Here is a 21305-nt window from a genome sequence, read left to right on the forward strand (position 1 = left end):
ATATTTCTACTTGCTGTAAACAGACTCTTCCCAGCAGCTCAAATGATTTTTAATCTCTCTCAACAGAAAATCTGAAGTATGCTCGCACCTTCAATGAACCCAACACACACAAAACCAGAAACCTGGTCAGGACCCCCTTGAACACTCTACTTGAATATGCCTTTCTAAACAACTCCCCAAATCCTGGGTCCTTCATTCCTGTCTTTCACCTTTATCTCACTTGGCATAAACCCCCATATTCTGACGTCTCTTCTAAACCTCTTATTCCTATCCAACTCAGTGTTGTTCTTCTTGAAACCTGCTCTCCTCTGCTAATTCGATTCTTACTCTCCTTCATTGTATTCATTAGACCCACTCTACAGCTTTCTATTATTAAAACATTTGCCTGCACAATGAAGACAAAAAACAAAGAAGGAAAGGAAAGAAAGAAACCAAGAAAAGAACCCGAATTGAAATCTCATTTCTGTCACTTATCATATCCAAATAGGTCACTTCAATCTCTTTTGAGCTTCAAATTCTCCATGGAAACAACCATTGGGCAAGGAGGTTAAACAGAGGTTGAAGTACCAGAGGGTATTCTGATGAATTAATCTCTGAGGTTCCCTAAATCGTGAGATTCTAAATGCTTTTGATTTGGCCTCTGGAAAAATGGAGACTCCTTCGCTAGCTGAAGTGGAAAAATTAATGGAAAAAAAAATACCAAGAAAACCAGAGAAGAAAGTAAAAAGGCAAAAACACAGTACATAAAAGTCATGTGGAAACACATCTCCAAACAAAGAAAAAGCTTCCTAGAACTAGTCAAGGGTACTAGCCCAAAGGGAAACCAGACTGGGAACTTAGGCAACAGAGAATCATATAGCAAAATCCTCGAAAGAGAGGCTGAATTTAATTAACGTAACATGGTCTACAACTAGATATCCTTCCCTTACAGAAAAATCATTTGGCTCAAAAGAGGAGATATCACCACATCTAAGGTGCTGCCTGACAAGATCTTGCTTATTATGTAAAAGCCATGACACCATGGCCATAGCTGACTTCCACCCTAAAATCTCTGATGGCAAAAACAAGGGACTAGTTACCACTGCACTAATGACTTTTGTTAGCACTAGTGGTCAAATATATAAGGGCAAATGCTTGGACTAACCTGGGTTCTTAAGAAAACCCTGAATTCGAGTTCCGACATCTTTACCTTTGACATTCTGAGTTGATCTGCCCTAGGATCCGGATCTTCATCTCAGAGCTCTGAGGAACCAGAGAATGGATGTGGAAACTACACAAGCTGACGGGAAAACCCCTCAGTTACCCATTAACTATGGAATCATGGGGCGAGTAATCCACCTCCCTGAACCACATTTGCCAAAGAAATAAAAAGTAGGCTACAATAACACAGCTACTTTGCAAAGCTATGCAATGACTATATAACTGAACAGATGTTACCCATAAGATATAGTGTCTAGTCCAGGGTAGAACACTCAACAACTGCTTTTGCTCTCTGCATTCCCTTAGGAAACACATAATTTTCAGTTCATTCGTTTCATTTCCTGTCCTTTCATTTTCCGTTTCATTTCATTTCATTCCTTTATACTTCGAGAGTGAGTGCACACAGAAAGAGGGAAAGATATCCCATGGAGCCTGTCAGCGCAAAACCCGACATGGGGCTTGAACTCACAAACCTGAGTGGAAATCAAGAGTCACACCCTTAACCGACTGAGCCACCCAGGTGCCCCAACAAATGTCATTTTTAAAATCCATAAAAATCCTACCTGGTTATAGAGTCTTCCTCAGCATTCTTATCTCCTCCTAGAGAAGAAAGCAAAATACATGTTAAATCAACAATAGAAAAATAGAGGAAATTACAAGTGTACGGCTATGATTTGTTAAAAAGTATGCCTTTGGGACCACACCTGGAAACCACACTACACTGAATGGTAATTATACGATTGGTAGGGTTCAAGCACTAAGAAATCTTACTTTCTCCTGTTTATTAAGACCAAAAGCAAAAATAGGTTTTATCGGAATTTGACACCTACAGGTGAACTGATGTTTACATTGACCATCACTGACCGACTCTAAGACACTGGAGGAAAATGGTATCGTTAGGAGAATGATTATCAGAGCTGACAATGTCAATCTGAAACTAGCACGATTTTTCTGGACTTCCACTATTAGAGTAGTTAAAAGAGAGTATGTTTATTTTGCTGTAACATGGCAGAACTTCCCCAGCCCCTCAGTAGAGATTGTTCAGTTTTAGGACGAAACACCCCCTCACAAACTGTGCTCTATAGCTATTGTCCTTTGCAGCATGGCCACACCATAGCAAACACTCTCTCCCTGACCTTATTTCCAATGGCAAGGTAAGTAAGAAGGATTTGGCATTCCACTTTGATAAAGTTCTAACCTCTTGGGACTGTCTCCTTCCATTGCTAGAGAGTCTATCTACACCCACCACACATCACAGAGGAGGATGCTCCCAATGTGAGTGCTATGTAGTGGTTCATGATGTCATTTTTCTCAACCCTCCCCATTAGGTGGCACACATCTAGAGAAATCATGCTTTTTTTCATGGAAGGCATAGGTCATCAGATCCTCTACTGAAGAGCAACAAAACAAAACAAAGGGCAAAGAATGTCTTGAATGCCGACCTTCAATTACCAGGGCATTTTAACTTTCTAAACATTCAAAGATATCCACTGTATGATTCTAACTATATGACACTCTGGAAAGAGCAAGGCTATGGAGGTAAGGGTTGGGGTGAGTGTAGGGATAAAGGGGCACAGCACAGAGGACTTTTAAGGCAGTGAAACTCTTTCACACGATACCACAAAGGTGGATTCACATCATTACACATTTGTGAAAACTCATAGAATGTAGAACACCAAGGATGAACACTAATGCACATTAGAGACTTGGCCTCCAAATGAAGAGTTCGTGTCCATAGAAAATGCACCACTGTTGTCAGGGTGCCTGGGTGGCTCAGTTGGTTCAGCGTCCAAGTCTGGATCTGAGCTCAGGTCATGATCTCACAGTTCATGGGATCAAGTCCTGCATCAGGCTCTGTGCTGACAGCACAGGATTCTTTCCCCCCTCTCCCTCTGCCCCTTGGCTGCTCACACGCATGCATGCTCTCTCGCTCAAAACTAAACCAAGGAACTCAAAAAAATACACTACTACAAACAGACCACTGTCGTGCAAGGGGTTGACAACAGGAGAGGCTATGCGTGTACGGGGCTATGGTATATGGAGACTCTCTGTACTTTCTATTATATTTTGCTGTGAACTTAAAACTTCTGTAAAAATAAGGCTTATTAAACGTATAAAACAACACCAACAACAAAACATGGTATCCATTGAAGCTTCTCTTAGCGTATATTAACGCATGATACAGTCACCTTGAAAATTAAGGTAGAGATCAAAGTAACACAGTAGGGGGACTGTCTCCCATATGGAAGTATATGAAAATACATAAAGCAAAATGCAAAAATACAAAAGTTATTTGTATACTTAGGCAAGAAAACAATTGGTGAATATGATCAAATGTTATAACTATAAACGGGGATTCAGCACTATATGAATCAAACCTGGGTTTTCCATATAATTAAGAGATTTTATTCTAATTTTAAGTCGAAAATCATTATATTTACCATATGTAAGAATCATAATGAAAGGTTAGCCACATAAAAAAAGATTATAATGACCTAATATTGCCCTAGTAATTTTTGTGCAAATACCTACTTCATATGGATGATGAAACTGAAACCAGTACCGTGGTAACCATCATATTACTCGCTAGTAAAATAAAATCTTAAGACAGCACCAAAAATTAAGTCAGGGCTATAATTCCTATGCAGAACAGGTTTCATCCAGCGGGCCAAAGAGGGCTACCTTCAGAACATCCTACTTGAATGACTGGCCCTTGGTGGTTCCCTTGGATCTTGGATTTCAGGAGGGTTCCCACCATTCCCTAGCTGGTTGAGAGTCGCTCACTCTGCCTAAGTGCTGGTACAATCAATGTGCTTCAGGCCGCACACTTGATTTCCTTCTGGAAACCTGGAATTTGGGGACATGCTAAGGAGAAGATGGCTATGTGGTTAGCATTTGATGAAACCTCGGGCACTGAGTATCCATAAGCCTCGTACTGGCCGACAACATTTCACTTGTGCTGTCCTAATTTCATGCTGGAGGAATTTAGCACATCCTGCTAACTCCACAGAGAAAGGATTCCTGGAAGCCTGCGCTTGGTCTCCTCTGGACTTCACCCCATGCACGATATTGCTCGGTGCAGATTGGCCTTTCCAGCCTGTCCCCATACCAAACCACAGGCACGAGTACAAGTATATGCTGAGGTCTGTGAGCTCTTCTAGTCAATAATCAAACCTGGGTGTCGTTAGGGTGCCTCCAACACAACTGAGTTATACGAAATTTTTATTATTTGGGTTGATGCCTTACACGTGGTTAGAGTCAGAAGGTTATGTCACAGAATACCTTTCCTGGAAACTCTTTTTCTTGGTATTTGCCTTGAAAAGTCCTACATTCCTATATACCCATCTGAAGAAAGGTTTAAAAGGAATGGATGAAATCATGATGTCAGAAAGCGTGAAACAAGCAACAATCCTATTTTACTCAGAAAAAAACAAAAAAAAGAGAATCCTGGTGGTTGCCACTATGTTCTACCACATACAAGTTCCTCTCAAATATGAAAAATCAGTTAACTTTCTCCCACACACTAGGACTTTGTTCATTTTTTCTGGCAGATAGGAATCAAGAGAAGTAACAGGGATTGTTCTAGAAAAAACAGAACTATCAGACCCAGTATGAAAACATACTACTGATTATAGTTTTTTGTTTGTTTCCTTTCCTTCATTTCTTAGAAAATTAAAAAATAGTTCACCTATTAAAGGCAGTTATTGCCAAGATAATCGAAAGTCATAATTACTGTGTCCTCATTCCTGCTGCTCTCCTCTGTTCATCTGATAAAGTCCTACTCATTCTTCATGTCCAATTTAAATGCCTGCACACAACCTGGAAACCTCTGCATCTTCTGGGAGTTCTCTCTCACCCCCTCACTTTTTATATTCAGGAATCACAAATTCGTATTAAGTATACTGTTTCGGTCTCTGCTTTATCTTTCCCCTGCCACTGCCCTAGTCAAACATGAGTTCTTAACTGATGATTTTCGCAGGGAAAAAAAAAAGGCACCAAATATTATTCTTATTTCTTAAATGATTAAAAAAAGTTAACCAAAACAAATGAGAAAGACACAAGGCCCAGAAAGAAAAATTAATGGAGTAAATTGAACCCCCTGACGTTTTCAATCTACACAGCTGAAAGTTTCACAATGGCCTAATACTAGGCTACGAAAACAGGAGCTTCCTTTGCCTCCCAGTCTCTTTATGTGGTTTCCTATAACCTAGCCTCCATATGAGGCTTCAGCAAACTACGGCCACAGGCCAAATCCTACCTGCCATCTGGTTCTGTAAACAGTGCTTTCTTGGGGCACAGTCCCATGTCTTCACTTACATACTGCTATGGCTGCTTTCACACTGCAAGGGCAGAGCTGAGAGACCACATCACCTAAAATATTCACTGGCTCTTTAGGAAAAAGGCTTGGTGATCTGTATTTTATGCATCAGCCAGAGTGTCCTAACTCAAATCTAATCTTATTAGCCTTCTGCTTCAAATTCTCCAAAATCCCTGCATCAAATACTGCTGGCTCCCTCCCTAAGAGCCATTCCATAGTCTTCATTCTTGCTAGAGAATCACAACTTTATTTGGATATTTATTGTCTCCATACACCGAGAAGGTGGCCTCACCCTGGCTTCAAAAAGAGAAAGGATTATTCTAAGCTAATCACAGTACCTGATTTACCAGGGACCCGTTGCGCAGTGAGTGTGTGACCTAACCTAGTCTTTAAGATGTCAGAGGAAGTCTGCTGCAAGCCTCTTCCTCGTGAAAAGAAACACCTACAGAAAAGCAGTCCTGCCCACCCACTGGATGTTGCCATGCGAGAATATGATACCTGGAGCCCTTGCTAATTAGCCACCCCGGAAAGGAGAAATAAAAATACCACCAGCTCCAAAACTGAACAAGAGACGACTGGCATCCTGATGACATCACTGAACCATCAAAACATTTCTGGTTCCTGCAGTTTTAGTCACTGATAGACGTCACCTATTCTTTGCCGCTAAAAGCATTCTACCGGAGAAATTTCCCAAGGCCAATCGGGTAAGATCTACTCCTTTCTATAGCACTAAGAAACTTCCATAAGCTTGTCTTACCTAGGTACTCACCCCATTCCCAACCACTGTCATAGCACACGTTTTCCACCAGCAAAACCCAGCTGCTCAGAAATCCTGCTAAGGTCGCGCGGACACCTTCGCCTCTGCACTGCTGTGTACTCCGCCAAGCACGCAATCGTGACAGTTTACAAACACTGTCAAACACACAAATGTTGGTCCTTCTGCCTCTCTACCTGGAAAACGAACTACTCACTCTGCACACTTACCGTAGATTCTACCCAGTCTTTGAAAACTCGGATTCCTCACCGGGAACTTACGGTGACTGGAACAAATGCCAATACAAAATAACAATGATCATTATAAGCTCTACGAGACTCTGGCACCTGGTAAGCACTAAATAGAGTAAATAATACAAAGGACAGTGGTAACAACAAACTCCCGGGGTGCAGAGCCTGGTTTTGGAACGTTTGTATTCTACAGCAACAGGATAACACTTAGTAGCCAACAGGCACTTAAGAATTACTTGTGAAGTGAACAAATGGACATGAATAAAGATGAATTCCTTGGAAAATTATTTTTAAAAACCACAGAAACTTTTCTGTTTCAAAAACCGCAGGGACAGCTCTATTCTGTTATGAGCACCTTAATGATCCAAACGCTGTCTGCTCGATTTTGGATCGATCTTTGGAAGCCCCCTCCCCCAGGATCGCGCCCGACCCCCGCCCCCGCCTCCGGCACCCACCTCCTTCTTGACGGTGCGCAGCAGCCTCTGTCGAGGGTCCGCCTCTGTGGGACGAGACGAGGGGGCACACGGTCAGCCCAGCGCTGGGGCCGGGGCCGGGGCCGGGGCTGCCGTCCCGCCGCCCGCTCGCCCTGCGCCCGCTTAGCTGCGGCGCCGGAGGCCATGGCCGCGCGCGCTGCGTTCCAAGCCCAGGCGGCGGCGGTGCCTGCTCTCTGGCTGCGCAGCGTCAGCCGCGTTGGGCGGGCCGAGCGCCCGGTTACGTCAGGCCGCGCCTCCGGTGAGCCGCGCTTCCGGTGAGGAGCCGCCGCCGCCGCCGCCGCCGCCGCGCTTCCGGTGAGGAGCCGCCGTCGCCGCCGCCGCCGCCGCCGCCGCCGCCGCCGCGCTTCCGGTGAGGAGTCCCGCCGCCGCCGCTGCCGCCGCGCTTCCGGTGAGGAGTCCCGCCGCCGCCGCCGCCGCCGCGCTTCCGGTGAGGAGCCGCCGTCGCCGTCGCCGCCGCCGCCGCCGCCGCCGCCGCGCTTCCGGTGAGGAGCCGCCACCGCCGCCGCCGCCGCGCTTCCGGTGAGGAGTGCCGCCGCCGCCGCCGCCGCCGCGCTTCCGGTGAGGAGTCCCGCCGCCGCCGCCGCCGCCGCGCTTCCGGTGAGGAGCCGCCGCCGCCGCCGCCGCCGCCGCCGCCGCCGCCGCCGCCGCGCAGCCTGGCCCCTGGCGGGAAGGTCCTCGGGGCGACGCACGCTCTGGGCCCCTACCACCGGCAGCCCCGCCTCCGCGGGAAGCCCCGCCTCCCACCCCCGGTGGCCCAGCTCGCACTCCCCCTCCTTTGGGCAGGGCGGCAATGTAGCGTTCATTCCCAGAGCAGCTCCTGGCCGGGCTGCAGGGAAGTGGCGTGAGGCGGTGCAGCCTGTTACTGACACGCTCCAAGCCTCAGGGTTCCCATCTTTAAAATGGATGTAATAGGGGCGCCTGGGGGGCTCCGTCGGTTGAGTGTCCGACTTCGGCTCAGGGCATGATCTCACGGTTCGCGGGTTCGAGCCCCGCGTCGGGCTCTGTGCTGACTGCTGAGAGCCTGGAACCTGTTTCCGGTTCTGTCTCCCTCTGTCTCTACCCCGACTCCGCTTGTGCTTTGTCTGTCTCTAAAATAAACAAACATTAAAATATATGTGTATGTATCAAATGGATGTAATAGGACCACCTCTTCGGAACGATACCAGACATTAACGAGATAGTGAATATAAAGCACTTAACAGAGACCTAGGAAAAAACACCCGCAACCATAAAAGCTGCCATCATCCTCATCATCAGTATTATTATTATTGAGTCTTCCAAGACACAGTGGCTCTCCACCCAGATTGGCCAGGCCTTGCGTGGCTCCCTCCCCCGCACGCAGGTCACTGGGAGCGTGGCAGAGAGGGATCCTTCCAGGACCCCAAGAGGGCACTTGTCTGCCAGGACTGAGTCAGCCAAGACCCTTTGCGACCAACGCTCGTTCCAGCAGGTTCCTGACCGCGTCCACCCAGACGGCAACTCGGGTTTACAAACGTTTATTGACACCTGCCGCAGGCCAGGTTACTGTACTGAGGATACGGAAGTGAGCAAGTTGGGCAAAAGCCTGCCCTCACAGGGCGTAGGAGTAGACAGAAAAATAAATAGGCAGATGATGTGGTATGTTGGAAGTTTCTGGAGAAAACTGAAGTAGGCAAAGGAGACAGGTGTATTTTTGAAGTAGGGTGCTTGAGGGAGGCCCCATGAGGAGATGCCATTGAGCAAAGAAGAGAAGAGTAGATTGGGGGATTTCTGGAGGAAGAGCATTCCAGGCAAAGGGAACAGCAAGTGCAAAGGCCCTGAGGTAGCAGGGTGCCACTGGGTGGGACAAAGAGCTAGGAGGCCAGTGGGGCTGGAGTGGCATGAACAAGAAGGATTGGCAGTCTTCCAAGGTCCCGTTAAGGCTTTGAAGTCCGCTTAAAGGACTTGCATCCTGCCCTCAAGAGCCCCCCGGGTTTCAGCCCTCCGGTCACTAGGACTGGGGACAGCTCAGAGCAGCCCTCTTGCTGAGGAGATTCAGAGTCCCTTGTCTCCATGTGTCGGTGTCATAAGCCAGAGAAGATGATTTTGACTAGCCTAGGGAAAAGAAAAGCTGGAAGGATAATGGGCATTCCCCGAGTCCAAGGGGGGCCTGGAGGACTGGGCTGAAAGCAAGGCAGCTCCAGAAAGACAGACCCTTGGGAATAGTCGCCTGGCAAGGACAGAGTGGTTAGGGTGCCACCACTCAGGCGGAAGGAGCTCCAGCTGTTGGAGGTTCCCGTTCCAAGGACGGAGCATCCTACTGGCCTGGCCTGAGACCTACGCCTGCTTCTTGCTGGGCAAGGGGAGTCTCAGCCACAATCCCACCACCCCACTATCTCCAGTGAGAGTCCCCGGGGAGCCCAGAGAATGGGAAATGGTTGCTTGGTAACCAACACCCCCCCCATATACTAGAACCGTATATTGAGGACCTACTGTGTGCCAGCCACTGCATTAAGGGCTTTAGGGTTTGGGTTGCCTGCTTTCACCACAACACGGACATGAGCCCAAGCTTCACTTTTGGCCTCTCAATATTATCTTCTTCAATATATTTATTACATTGTGAAAGGTGAAATGAAATAGTCACTTATGTCAGCAGGTTTTCCAATGGAGCCAGAGGCCAGTAAGGAGATGGGCCTTATGCACATCCTCACCGGTAGGAGAACCACAAATGTTGGAACCGGGCCAAACTGCATCTCTTCCAGGGACTCGGCCCAAACACCTGCAGCTTGCTATAGTGAGAGACCCGCTTAGTGATAGCCTTAGAAACCAGGTACGGTCACCAAGTTTACTCTCCTGCCACCAACACCAATCTTGGTCATCAGAATTCTTAGTAAATGACATATACAAGCATTCCCTTTTGTCTTCAAAAACCTCTGACTTTTATTCCCTGGATGGGGGTGGGGAGGGTAGAGGCACTCTTTTGGTTGCTGCCCACATGTGTCTTTCCCAAACTGCAATTCGGAGACCCCAAATAAATAACTTTGTTTTTATTTCAGCGCTGCCTCTTCTCTCAGTTGACAGATTACATCCTGCATTTGCTAAGTAGGAATGCACAAATGCTTTCTCCACAGCTTCTAGGCCTCTTAATTTTGATACAATTTGAAACCTGTGGGGGTGGTGGGCGGAGGAATTCAAGCACAGCACAAAGCATCTTGATATATTGATCAACTGAATTCATCAGTTGTTAACTGCGATTCATCAACTGTTAACATTTGCTGCGTTAACTTTATGTTCTCTGTCTCCCTCTTTTTACAACAAATTGCACACATTGATTGTATACATCTTGATGAATTTTCTCCTATGCACTCCCTGTGATACCATCACTGTAACGAAGGTACCAAACATACTCATCACCTCCAGAAATGGGTGTGTGTTCTTTCGTGGCTCTTTGTTTATTTGGGTAGGAACGTGTAGCATGTGATCTTTCTCCTAGAAGCAGAGGCGTGGGAACAAGGTGTGGGAGGGGAACATGAAGGAAGCAGAGAGGGAGCACTTGATGTGATTTTATGCAAGGTGGTGTAGACAGCCGTCCCTTTTACCCAGGTTTCCCCATCACTTTGCAGAGGCCTGCTAATTATTCCTCTTCTCATCCTTTCCCTCCCTGTGATCCTTTCTTCATTATCTTTGCACAGATTCTCGGCGCTTTCTTTTTGTCTTAATTAGGCTTCTTGGTGGTTTAGCCGCTTAGCTGCTCTCTTGATTTCTTAAAGAACCACCTTAGTTTTTTCACCCTCCATTTTGCCAGCCTCTTCCATTAGGTTTATTTTGGTGTGTGATTGTGTTTTCTCATTTCAGGTGTAAATAAATCCATACATACATAAGTTCATGCACGAATGTGTGTGTAGATCCAGTATATGTACAAACTGTATATCCAAATTGCATTTAGTCGTCTACCGCTTTTTGACTGTGTGTCCCCAGTTTTCCAACTTAAATACCACCTTCTCTCCCACTGCCCTCCACTCCTTTTTTCTTTTTTCTCTTTTTGTTTTTTTTTTTTTTTTGCCCAGAAAGAACGCTGGCAGATTCCTGCATGTCATCAGAAAGGTAATGTAATCAGATCAACTCTGTGGCAGTTGGGGTTGTTTATAAGAGTTATAAGTCAGGGGCGCCTGGGTGGCTCAGTCAGTTGAGCGTCCGACCACCAGCTCGTAGATGAACACTGGCAAGCCCATCCTCTGCCCAGTTGAATTGCCCATAATAACTGGGAGCCCGTTGCTTTGCCTGAGCCCACCTATGCAGTAAATGTTCAAGAGTTATGGGGGTGCCTGGGTGGCTCAGTTGGTTGAGCGTCCGACTTCGGCTCAGGTCATGATCTCGTGGTTCCTGAGTTCAAGCGCCACATGGAGCTCACTGCTGTCAGCGAGGAGCCTGCCTCAGATCCTCTAAGGATCTCTCTCTGCCCCTCCCCCACTTGCACTCTCCCAAAATTAAATATAAGGAAAAAAGAGTTTTGCATTCCAAGAGGACAGTGGAAAATCTCCCCTCTGATTCAAATGCTAGTGTAAGCAACTAAGCCCCCACACCAGACTCGAGTTTCTTTTTTTTTTTTAAGTTTATTTATTTATTTTGAGAGAGAGAGAGGGAGCTCTCCAAACTGTCATCACAGAGCCTGATGCGGGGCTCGAACCCACAAACCATGAGATCATGACCTGAGCTGCGGTCAGATGTTTAACTGACTGAGCCACCCAGACACCACCAGGCTGGAGTTCCTGAGAGAATTCTGAGCAGCTCTCTCAGATGACAGCTGCGTTTTTGGATTAGAATACTTCCTGATTCCAAGGACGGAGGCAACCCCTTAGGCATGCATGCTATTGGCGTAAAGGACCTCACATTATATTGCGGCATAAAGACATTCTTAGGTCTCGAGTGCTATTGAAAGGTCATCCTAGAAACATGTGTGAGACGGAACACATCCATAAAATGACATATGCTAGGAGTGGGGGGTATTTCTGCCAGGATGCAAGCAGATCAAGTCTCCGCCTCGAGGACTGGTAGTAGGGCAACCTGAGCACCCGCCCCCATCGTAGAGCCAAATGTTCTGGACTTTGTATCCCCCCACTCCGCTGAACTAAAGCAAGAGGCTTAGCTCTCGGAGGGAGTTCTCACATAGCGGGACTTGCATGACGTGGCTCCAGATGCTACACCATGGCTCGTGAAACACAACCAGGTTGTAATGTACTTGTCAAGGCCACCCCTCCTCACTGGCAATGACTTTCACCCACAGCCTCAGACTCTGAATCTGTCTCATGCTGGGAGGAAGTGTGTGTCCTGGGGGGTATCCTTCATCTCAAACCAGCTGCACTGCACATAAACACTGGCAAAGGCAGCACCGTGGGATCCTCCTTCCCATGAGATCATGTGACCACAAGATCTGTAGGCATCTTGATTGGTGATGTTCAAAATCAAATTCATGGGTAGCACGGTGTGATGTACGGGATTGCTGAATCTTTATGTCGTATACCTGAAACTAATACAACGCTGTATGCCGACTCTACCTCAATTTAAAAAAAATAACAACAAAACAAAATCCAATGGAGTACGTCAGGAGATCTAATTCACTGTATTAAGCAGTCCACAAATCCGGCAGCATCGCAGCTAGCAAGCAGAGAGATGCTCCGAGGAGTTGTACAAAATGGGAAGTTTTCCTAAGGAAAGGAGGAGGGTGAGGTCGCAGGCTAGGACATCTTCTTTGGTGGGGGTGGGGGGGACAGGAATGGCAGCGTTTTCATCATGCATGTGACCTCACTCGTGATGATCAGGAAATTTCAGAATGACTTTTTAGGAGGTCACATTATAGAACTGTAAACATTTGCCCATCACTCACGTACTTGACTGTGGTCTCTGGGCAGCTGTATCGCCCATGCCGGATGGGCTCTGCAGAACCGTTCAGAGGAAGAAATCAATATAGATGCAGAAGAGAAAAGACAGGAAGAAGCTGATGATGGTCCTGAAGAAAATACTATCCGGTTCACAATTGGTTTTCATGTAGGGACTCTGTGTGCCTGGCTTGGGGTGTGTCTTTCAATGTCACTAAATTCAGCCTCTGAGAAAATCGATTAAATTTTGTTTAATGTTGGTTTATTTTTGAGAGAGAGAGACAGGGCACGAGTGGGGTAGGGGTAGAGAGAGAGGGAGACACAGAATCTGAAGCAGGCTCCAGGCTCTGAGCTGTCAGCCCAGAGCCTGACGCGGGGCTCAAACCTAGGCATTGTGAGATCACGACCTGAGCTGAAGTCAGGACACTTGACCGACTGAGCCACCCAGGCACCCATATCTGCTGGGTTTTTTAAGTGCACACTGCAAGATCCTGGAGCGCACGATCAGCTGGTGCACAGGAGATGGAAAGTTTGAACTGTGACTAAGTCATTACTACTTTCGCTGTGATCTTCTGCCGGCCAGGTGCCCGCTAGCTCTTATTGTGTGAATGCATTTCCCAGAGTGGTATGAGATGGATATGGAAAGACAATGTGTTCCTCATCTAAGAAGACACACACCTCACCCCCAGCAGCGGGTAACAAAAACAGCATCCTGCCGCACCCCAGGGTGCACCCCGCAAACAAACCAATGGAAGGTGCTGTGGAAATTCAATCATTAAGCAAATTCAATACTGATGGAAGTTTATTCAGTGTACCCGTATAATGGAAAAGGGTAAGGTGCTGCGCCATCTGCTTTTTTATTCCACCTGTGAAAAGTTCTCATTGACTGCAACAGACAGACCTTAAGGCTATGACCATGGAAGTAAACGTGGGTTAACAACTCAGCCTTGTTGACATTTCATGGGAAACAATGTCTCAAGCTAATGTTTGCACGTTCACTGGCTGCTGAACATGAGTGGAGCTAGATCTCTCCTTGAAACAGGGCTGGCAGATTATTTTCAAATTAATAAACCAGGTGTTTTCAAAGTAATTCTTAATTAATAAAAATAAATTATGTAATTAATTAAATTATTCTGTAACTACTAAAGCTCTTCAGATTAACATAAAAATGGAGCAGATAACAGAGAAAGTTCTCCTATGCCCTATCCTCTCCCCCCATCCTATTTCTTCTGTTACTCACCCCTAATCGTTTTGTGCTATACTTGTCACTATTAGTGAACCAATATTGATGTATACTTGACATTGATGTTCACTCCTTGTGTTGTAAATTTCTATGTTTTTTAAAGATTTATTTTGGAAAGAGAGCGTGCACACGTGCAAGTGGGGGAGGGGCAGAGAGAGAGGGGGAGAGAGAATCCCAAGCTGTCAGTGCAGAGCCTGCCGCAGGGCTCCAACCCACGCACTGTGAGGTCATGACCTGAGCCGAAATCAAGAGTCGGGTGCTTCATAATCAACTAAGCCACCCAGGTGCCCCAATTTCTATGTCCTTTTTTTGGAAAAAATATTGAATATCTGGTACCAACCAACCAGAAGAGTCTCACTGCTCTAATGAGCCTCTGGTTTCACCTGTTCACCCCTTCCTCTTTCCTTGAAACCCCTGGTCTTTTTAGTGTCTCTCCAGATCTGCCCTTTCCAAAATGTCATACCGTTGCAATCATGAACATTTCACGGTGACTCAGATGGCCTTTACTGGAAAGTCTAAAGGCTCTGTTTCTCATTTCTCTTCTGCTTCTTCCCATTGCCTTCCTTTTGCACCAAGGAAAACCCTGGTCGTGGTTATTAACTAACCGGCTCCTTCCGTGCCTCCTTCCGTGCCCAGGCGACCAAAGCTGCCTAAGTGCCAAGTAGCACCACTCGTGACTGGCACGTCGTTCTAGATCTCCCCCAGGGCCTACCGAGGAAATTCCTCATGACACAGCAGACGAAGAGGCTCCATCTAATGCCAGGGTAAGGTCTCCTGTCTTTGTCTGAGATTGATATGTTGCTTTGGCGGTTTATTTCAGGTTTGATGGATTTCACGCAGGATGATCTGACAGTGTATATTATGGATGGCATATGCAGTTTCCACGGTGGGGAGAGTGTCAGTTGGGAGTTTCTTACCAACAGATACCTGAGTCAAGAGGGCACTCAAAAATGACAGCATCCATTCCAAACTGGACAGCAGTGAACATCCTGGCATTTGTCTTCCTTGGAAAAGAATTTTATAATTGCCAATCAAAATGGACCTGAGACCTACTGTCCAGGAAAAGTTGGTGCCTTTTGGCATAAGTACACTTGCTCTACTCTTGCTTTTGGGTTCCCTTGAGTCGACTGCCTTTTCCCATCTGGTTTTCTAGACTCACCAAGAGAACAAAAGCCCCATGCAAGCAGAATACAGTATGACCTGACTCTCACTGTGTTTTCATTTCTGCGATTGCAGGGGGACTCAAGGCCCCGTGAAAATGGTACGTGTTTTAGAATCATTTACCTATGGAGGAAAAATCCTCAAGAAAAGAAAGGTGGGGCTTTCTTGCTGGTTTCAGTCTGGAAGGTTGCCCTATTTCCAGCTTCCTGTTGGGAAAGGGGACATTTCTGGAAGGACCGATTTTCCAGATAAGAACCATGGCCAGTGCTCCAGTCCCTGGGAACAGCCACGCTCCCTTATACGGTGCGGGTCTGTGTGTATGGGCTTTAGGGGCAGGGTCTCTGTGTGCGTCTGCGTGGTGTGAACGTGTGGTGTGGGCAGTGCCTGTGGGTAAGAGCATGTGTTTCCCCAGGAGATATATGCCCCATGTACACGTCCCAATGCTGGGTCCTTTTTCTCAGAAAGAACCCCATCGCCCCACACGCTTTGCATACATTGTCTTGTTCACCCCTCGTCACAGCTGTGCTGGCGTTGGCTTTCTCTCCCCGCCCCTCAGAGAGAGGGGCAGAGGTGCAGAGATGAAGGGCCCAAGCTCTGGAGCTACCAGGTGGCCCCCAGGCACGTGGCTGCAGCTCTGAACTCTGACCTGCACTCCTCACGCGCACTCGACGTGGGGCGAGGGAGTTACGGCATCTGGGAACATGCCTGGAGCGCCAGAGTCCACCCAGGTCCCAGATCCTGCCAGCCTTACAAGGTGGCCTCATCGGTCACGCAGCCCCCCCGCAGCCACAAGTGCATTCAGCTGACTTTGGCACGGCCATTAGTGTGAAATGCACGTAGGAAGCCCTGTGCTCCCGGTCGGCCCACAGTTTCTGAGAAGTGTGAGGCCACCTCGGACAATGTAGGTCAACACCTGTCAGTGCTGGGGTCACTCCTCAGCCTCTGGCCCGAAGCAGATAAGACTCAGGGAGATACTTTAGGGCATTTAATAACAGGATCACCACAAGCCCTGGAAGCGTTGGGTTGTGTGAGCCTAATGGCCGGGGACAGTGACAAACAGGAACTCAATATGCGCTTTGTTATCAGCCCGGACTCTGCCTCTCTCTCCCTTCCCGCCCCTCTCCTTTGCCTCCTTCCTTCACCGAGACGGGTGGCCCAGAACAGCTCAGTTCTTGCTTGTTGACCCGTTGCTGCCAGGCAGGCTGGGCCCGTGTCATGTCAAGCAGAACCCCCAACGTCAGCACAGCAGCACCACCATTGAGTGATAGTTACCCTGTGTCCTCCTGGCTGCCCCCCGAGGGCCTGGCGGAGCAGCATCCTGGGACAGGGCCGAGGCCAAGGCCCCGTCCAGTGCCACGGTGAGCTGACCTGCCTGTGTCTGAGACACAAACCCTGCTTTCTAGGTTTCTTTCTTTCAGTTGAATTCATGTGTGAAAATGTGGGCATGCTCATCAGAGACGATATTGATCAGTTCCTTGTTGGGGATGGGTGTCGAGTCCTACCAGTGACATCTGGTTCATGCGGCTGTTTGCGAAGGGTTGCACCAGCTCGTAGACTGTGTGTGTGTGGGGGGAGGGGGTGGGGGTAGAGGGGGGCAGGGCTTTCCTTAGCAGAAATCCCCCCTCATCGGACTAAGAATCTCATGACTGGCAACCGACATGGACTTGAGAGGACGTGATCCAGGAATTTTCAGCAGCGTTCTCTACTCTGGCCTTTGGGGCTTCTACTGGATGGTCTCCCGGCTAGGTCTCTAAAGTCACCCAGAGGACACATGGGAGCGATCTGATCCTCATGCTTGTCTGTCATTGCAGGTGGTCTCGGGAGTCAGTGAAAATAGTAAGTTCCATGGAGTCCCACACTTGCTGGGGAAAGATCTAGGTGGTGAGAGACCCGGGGCTTTCCTGCTGGCTTTCATTGGGAGCACCACCCCGATTCTGGGTGCCTGCTGGGAACGGGGGCTGGGGATGTGGGGAACGAGGCTGACACTACAGGGAAAGAACCGTGGCCATTTCTTCACAAGCACTTTTGCTCCCTTTGGGTGGTGAGGGTTTGTGTGTATGGTGGTGGGCTCTTCCCTGTGTGAATCTAGGTGGTGTGGCTCTGAGTGTGGTGTGAGTGTGTGTGTGTCTCCCTAGACTGGTGTCCCCTCCAAAAACGCAGCTGACAATGTCAGCTTCTAAGTGAAAACTCCCATCACCATTGTTTCATGCAATTGTATGTACTTCAAATTTGATCAAATTCTGCACTTTGAGTGTATACAGTTCGTTGTATGCTAATAAACTTGGGGGGAAATCCCACTGCCAGCTAGGAAGGGTTCCCAGCATTCTAAGTGGACAAAACTGTTTCAGAATCACCATTATTGGGTCAATAACCACTTCATTTAATGATAGATCTCACCTCTGAGCAGGCTGTTTCCTTAACCCCATGGCAGATGGATCAATCCTAATTTAAGAGAAGGAGCCCTAATGGTATCTAATTGGCCTCTGGGACAAGGGAGGCCAGAGAGGGTGATGGATTACGGGGAATAGCACAGCCTGTGGATGGGGAGCCAGGCACTGCGACGAGGCCCTCGGCCCTAAGCCCCATGGACTGTCTCTCACGCATCCCCTGCCTGGGGACCACTTATGAGCAGGGATGAGGCAGGAGGAGCCGGGGTGCCGGGTGAGAGCACCACATGGACATCGTCCTAAAAGCCCGGGGAGAGGGCCTTCCTTCCTGTCCCAGCCTCTTCTCCATCTACCAGACTCTTTCCTTCATTGACACTGGGGAGGGGCAGACAGTGGAGTCAGGTCTCCTGTTCTCCCACCCAGGACATATCACAGGGATGGAACCAGAGCCAGGCCAGACACAAGGAGGTTCCCAGGCCTGATCCACTGGGGGCCGGGGGGGGGGGGACCAGCTTGTACTCTTCCCCTGCTTCTGGGGGTCACCTGACAACCAGTCCTTGTCTACACACTGTTGGCCAAGAGTTATTTGGCTGGAAACACATTCATACAAAAGGGATCTCACCCCACGTGACCAGGGCAGCTGTAGAACATTCTAGTTGCAGAGGAGGTGAGAGGGGCCCAGGCTCCAGTGCACAGGGAGTTGAGCAAAGTGGTGGGGGCTGATCCCAGGGTTAAGGTAGTCCTCGCTGTACCTTTCCCTGGCTCTGAGGACATCAGTTGGAGAATTTGTCTGACAGGTATTGGAATTCTCGGTTCTAAACCCTATCCGTTCTAACCCTTCCTTCCACTCGTGGGCACAGGAGCCCTAGCCCTGGGTGGTCACTACAAAGGCACTGACAGCATCTCCCTCACTCTTGTCTCACACAGTGCTCAGCACTGGGAAGCGCCTCTTGTAAAACCTCTGGGCTGGGATCTAGTTCAGGGGTGGAAAGGTCCCTCCTCAGTTTGTCCCAGCCTGTCGGGCCCCACACTAAGTTGGGTATCTGCCCCGGCTCTGGTCCAGATCCGAGAGAGGGGGGTGGCTTCCTGAGGACAGTGAGGTGCCCCCCCCCACCCTGCTGCGCTGATTACATCCAGCACAGGTGTGGGGGGTGATGCTCTTCACTCTGCTTACAAGTGGGCCCCGGCTGGGATTCCTCGAGGGCTTGGGGGGTGGCCGTCCTCTCTGAGTGTTCCCAGGGACTCATGGAGTGCCTGGCACATGTGTATGAGCCCTAAGAACCTATTAATGGAAGATCGTGTCAGGCCAGCAAATCCTCTGCAGGCACCCCCAGGGCAGGCACGTCACGTCTTCTGCATCTTTGGATCCGACAGCTGCACTCTCCAGGGGGGAAGCCACTAGCCAGACGTGCGGGCTCATGTTTAAATTAATTAAAGCAAATGAAGTTAAACATTCCATCCCTCATCACACTAGCCACAGTTCAGGTACCCAGCAGGTGCATGTTTACAACACAGAGCATTTCCATCCCGACAGACGGCTCTCCTGGGCAGCTGCTCGGAGCCTGGCCCAGGGTGTGCTCATGGAACCCACCTAACCCAACATGTGTCCGTCACAGTGGGAAGGTCAGGTTGGTTCGTGCCCAGGTGAGAGCTATCACGATCCAGTGCAGCTGGGGAAGTGCCAGGTGAAGGCGGATCCTTTCTCTCATTTGCAGGTTTGCAAGGGTGGTCAATGTCTCCTTGAAGGACGCTGACTCCACCGAGCCCAGGGAAGGTCTGAGGACCCAGAGGAAGGACAGCTGATGCCGGGTGGGCCAGCATGGCCTCAGCTGGGGCAGCAGGAACAGGGGAGACCCTCTCTCTAGTACGCTGCTTGCTCATGCTTGTGTCTGTAAAGGTTGGATTGTCCACTGAAGATATGATTCGAGCAGCAAGGTTGAAGAACCCCTAGGTAGGGAACAGCCCTCAAGTGTATCAGGAAATGGTTTCTGGGAGCTGTCAGGTTATACCTGCAGCTTTGGAGACTGAGGGAGGTGGGTATGAAATCAGAGAGAAAAGGAAATGTGCGTCCTTCTCATATTTTAACGCTGTAGGAATAAGAGCTGTTATGTCTGTTGGCTTAGGGTGTACTGTTCGCAATCTTTTCTTGCTTTGTTATTTAAAGTCTCTCTTTCCGCTAAGACCTGCTCTCTTCTGCTCTGCCTCTGCCAAGCATCAAAGCCTTGGTTACGGTAGGTTCCCACGTCTTGGGACTTGAGCAGGGGCAGTTTACTGGGTCGGATTTGGTGTGATCTGTGACAGAGGTGGTCTGATGAGGCATATTCTGGCATGCACACTTGAAACGGAGACAAAGTGCTTCCATGTGAGCTGGGTGCTGGGGACCCGGGGACCCTCTCCCTCTGCACCTTCAGGTCACGGAGCGGCACCTGTATGGGCTACCTTCAGCTTTGCCCCTGGGTGAAAGGGTGCTCCCTGGGTGGGCATCGCAGAGAACGTTTCCTCTCCAGCTCCTGCAAGTGCTCCTGGGACCGTCTGAAGAAGTGAGGTGGGAGGTGCTCCCTGGAGCAAGTTCTCTCCTCCTCTCCTCACCCAAATCCAGGGTCCCTGGAGCCGAATAAATCCTGTACTTGCCTCCACGTGGAAGGGACCTCTGTGCAGCTCCCCCCCCCCCCCCCACACACACACGCTGATACCCTCCCTGGTTGGCAGGATTTCTAGAGGCCTGTGTGAATGCCACTGGGCCCTCACACACACTGGGTCTCCAGGCCCCGCTGAGCTGTCTCCTGGGAGTGAACAGCCCCAGGAAAGAGGCTCTTGGCAGTGGGGCTGGGGTTCCTGCCCCTGTCAGATCCCACTCCTCCAGCCACACAGCAATGGGCCTGCTCCCCACACCACGGTTATAGCCCTCCGTGTGATCTTTCTTGTGCCTGTCTGGGTCCTCGCCCACTCCTTCCAGTGCTCAGGGCAGAGGCTGGCAGGCACAGGGGTTTCTACGGCTGCACCTGTTGATGTTTTCCCCTCGCTTCACCTATAGACTGGGGGACTTTGGGCAAGTTATGTTACCTCTAATGTCACGGTCACTGTCCCTAAGGGGCTGGGACTAATGTGGAGGAAAGGGCTGTGGGAACGCCCAGTGTCCCCCAGGTACCTAAGGTCAGAGCAGGCACAGGCCAGCCACACGGTATGGGGAATGGATTGTCTTCTCCAATGGCCCAGCACAACCATGAAGGTGCCCCTGGATTTGGCTGGATTGATTAGTTGATGGATTGATTGGTTAGGGAAGGTGGCAGTATAGCCATGGCATGCACACTTGGGTTCCACTCTCCCCATATTGGAGGAAAATACAAAGGTGGAGGCTGACCAGGAGACGGGAAATGGACAGGAATCTGGAGGGAGGAAGGAGTCCAGGTGGTCATTGGAGAGGGAAGTTGGGAGGCGGGCAGTGTATTGCACACAAAGTCCTAGGGACAGTGACTGCCTCTTGGAGGGACGGGGTGGCTCAGGTGCTGCTTCCTGGTCCCAGGCATGGGATCTGAGGACTAGGAAGGGCCTGGAGTCCCTGGACCTGCTCCTCATCACATTGGAGAAAGGTGGGAAGAGGGCCCCAGGGGGATTGTAGTGTGAGGGCACAGTTGCCATCTGGGGTCAGGGATGTAATCCCAG

The 21305-nt window shown here is 49.2% G+C and overlaps 1 long non-coding RNA gene across 3 annotated transcripts in view; it reads right to left on the minus strand.

The window, feature by feature from the left end:
• The window catches only part of LOC123383650, a 37378-nt gene extending 30383 nt beyond the window's left edge, over positions 1-6995 (minus strand). For 2 of the 3 annotated variants that reach the window (XR_006593579.1, XR_006593578.1), the window contains exons 1-2: positions 6503-6945; positions 1764-1800 (exon numbers count right to left, since the gene is read on the minus strand). This is a non-coding gene — a long non-coding RNA (uncharacterized LOC123383650). Of the gene's footprint in view, positions 1-1763; positions 1801-6502; positions 6946-6978 lie in introns of those variants that run through there. The other variant, XR_006593580.1, reaches the window with a different exon arrangement.
• Positions 6996-21305: the final 14310 nt, after the last annotated feature.

The sequence above is a fragment of the Felis catus genome, assembly GCF_018350175.1.
Source record: "Felis catus isolate Fca126 chromosome F1 unlocalized genomic scaffold, F.catus_Fca126_mat1.0 chrF1_random_Un_scaffold_34, whole genome shotgun sequence".
Taxonomy (NCBI): Eukaryota; Metazoa; Chordata; class Mammalia; order Carnivora; family Felidae; genus Felis; species Felis catus.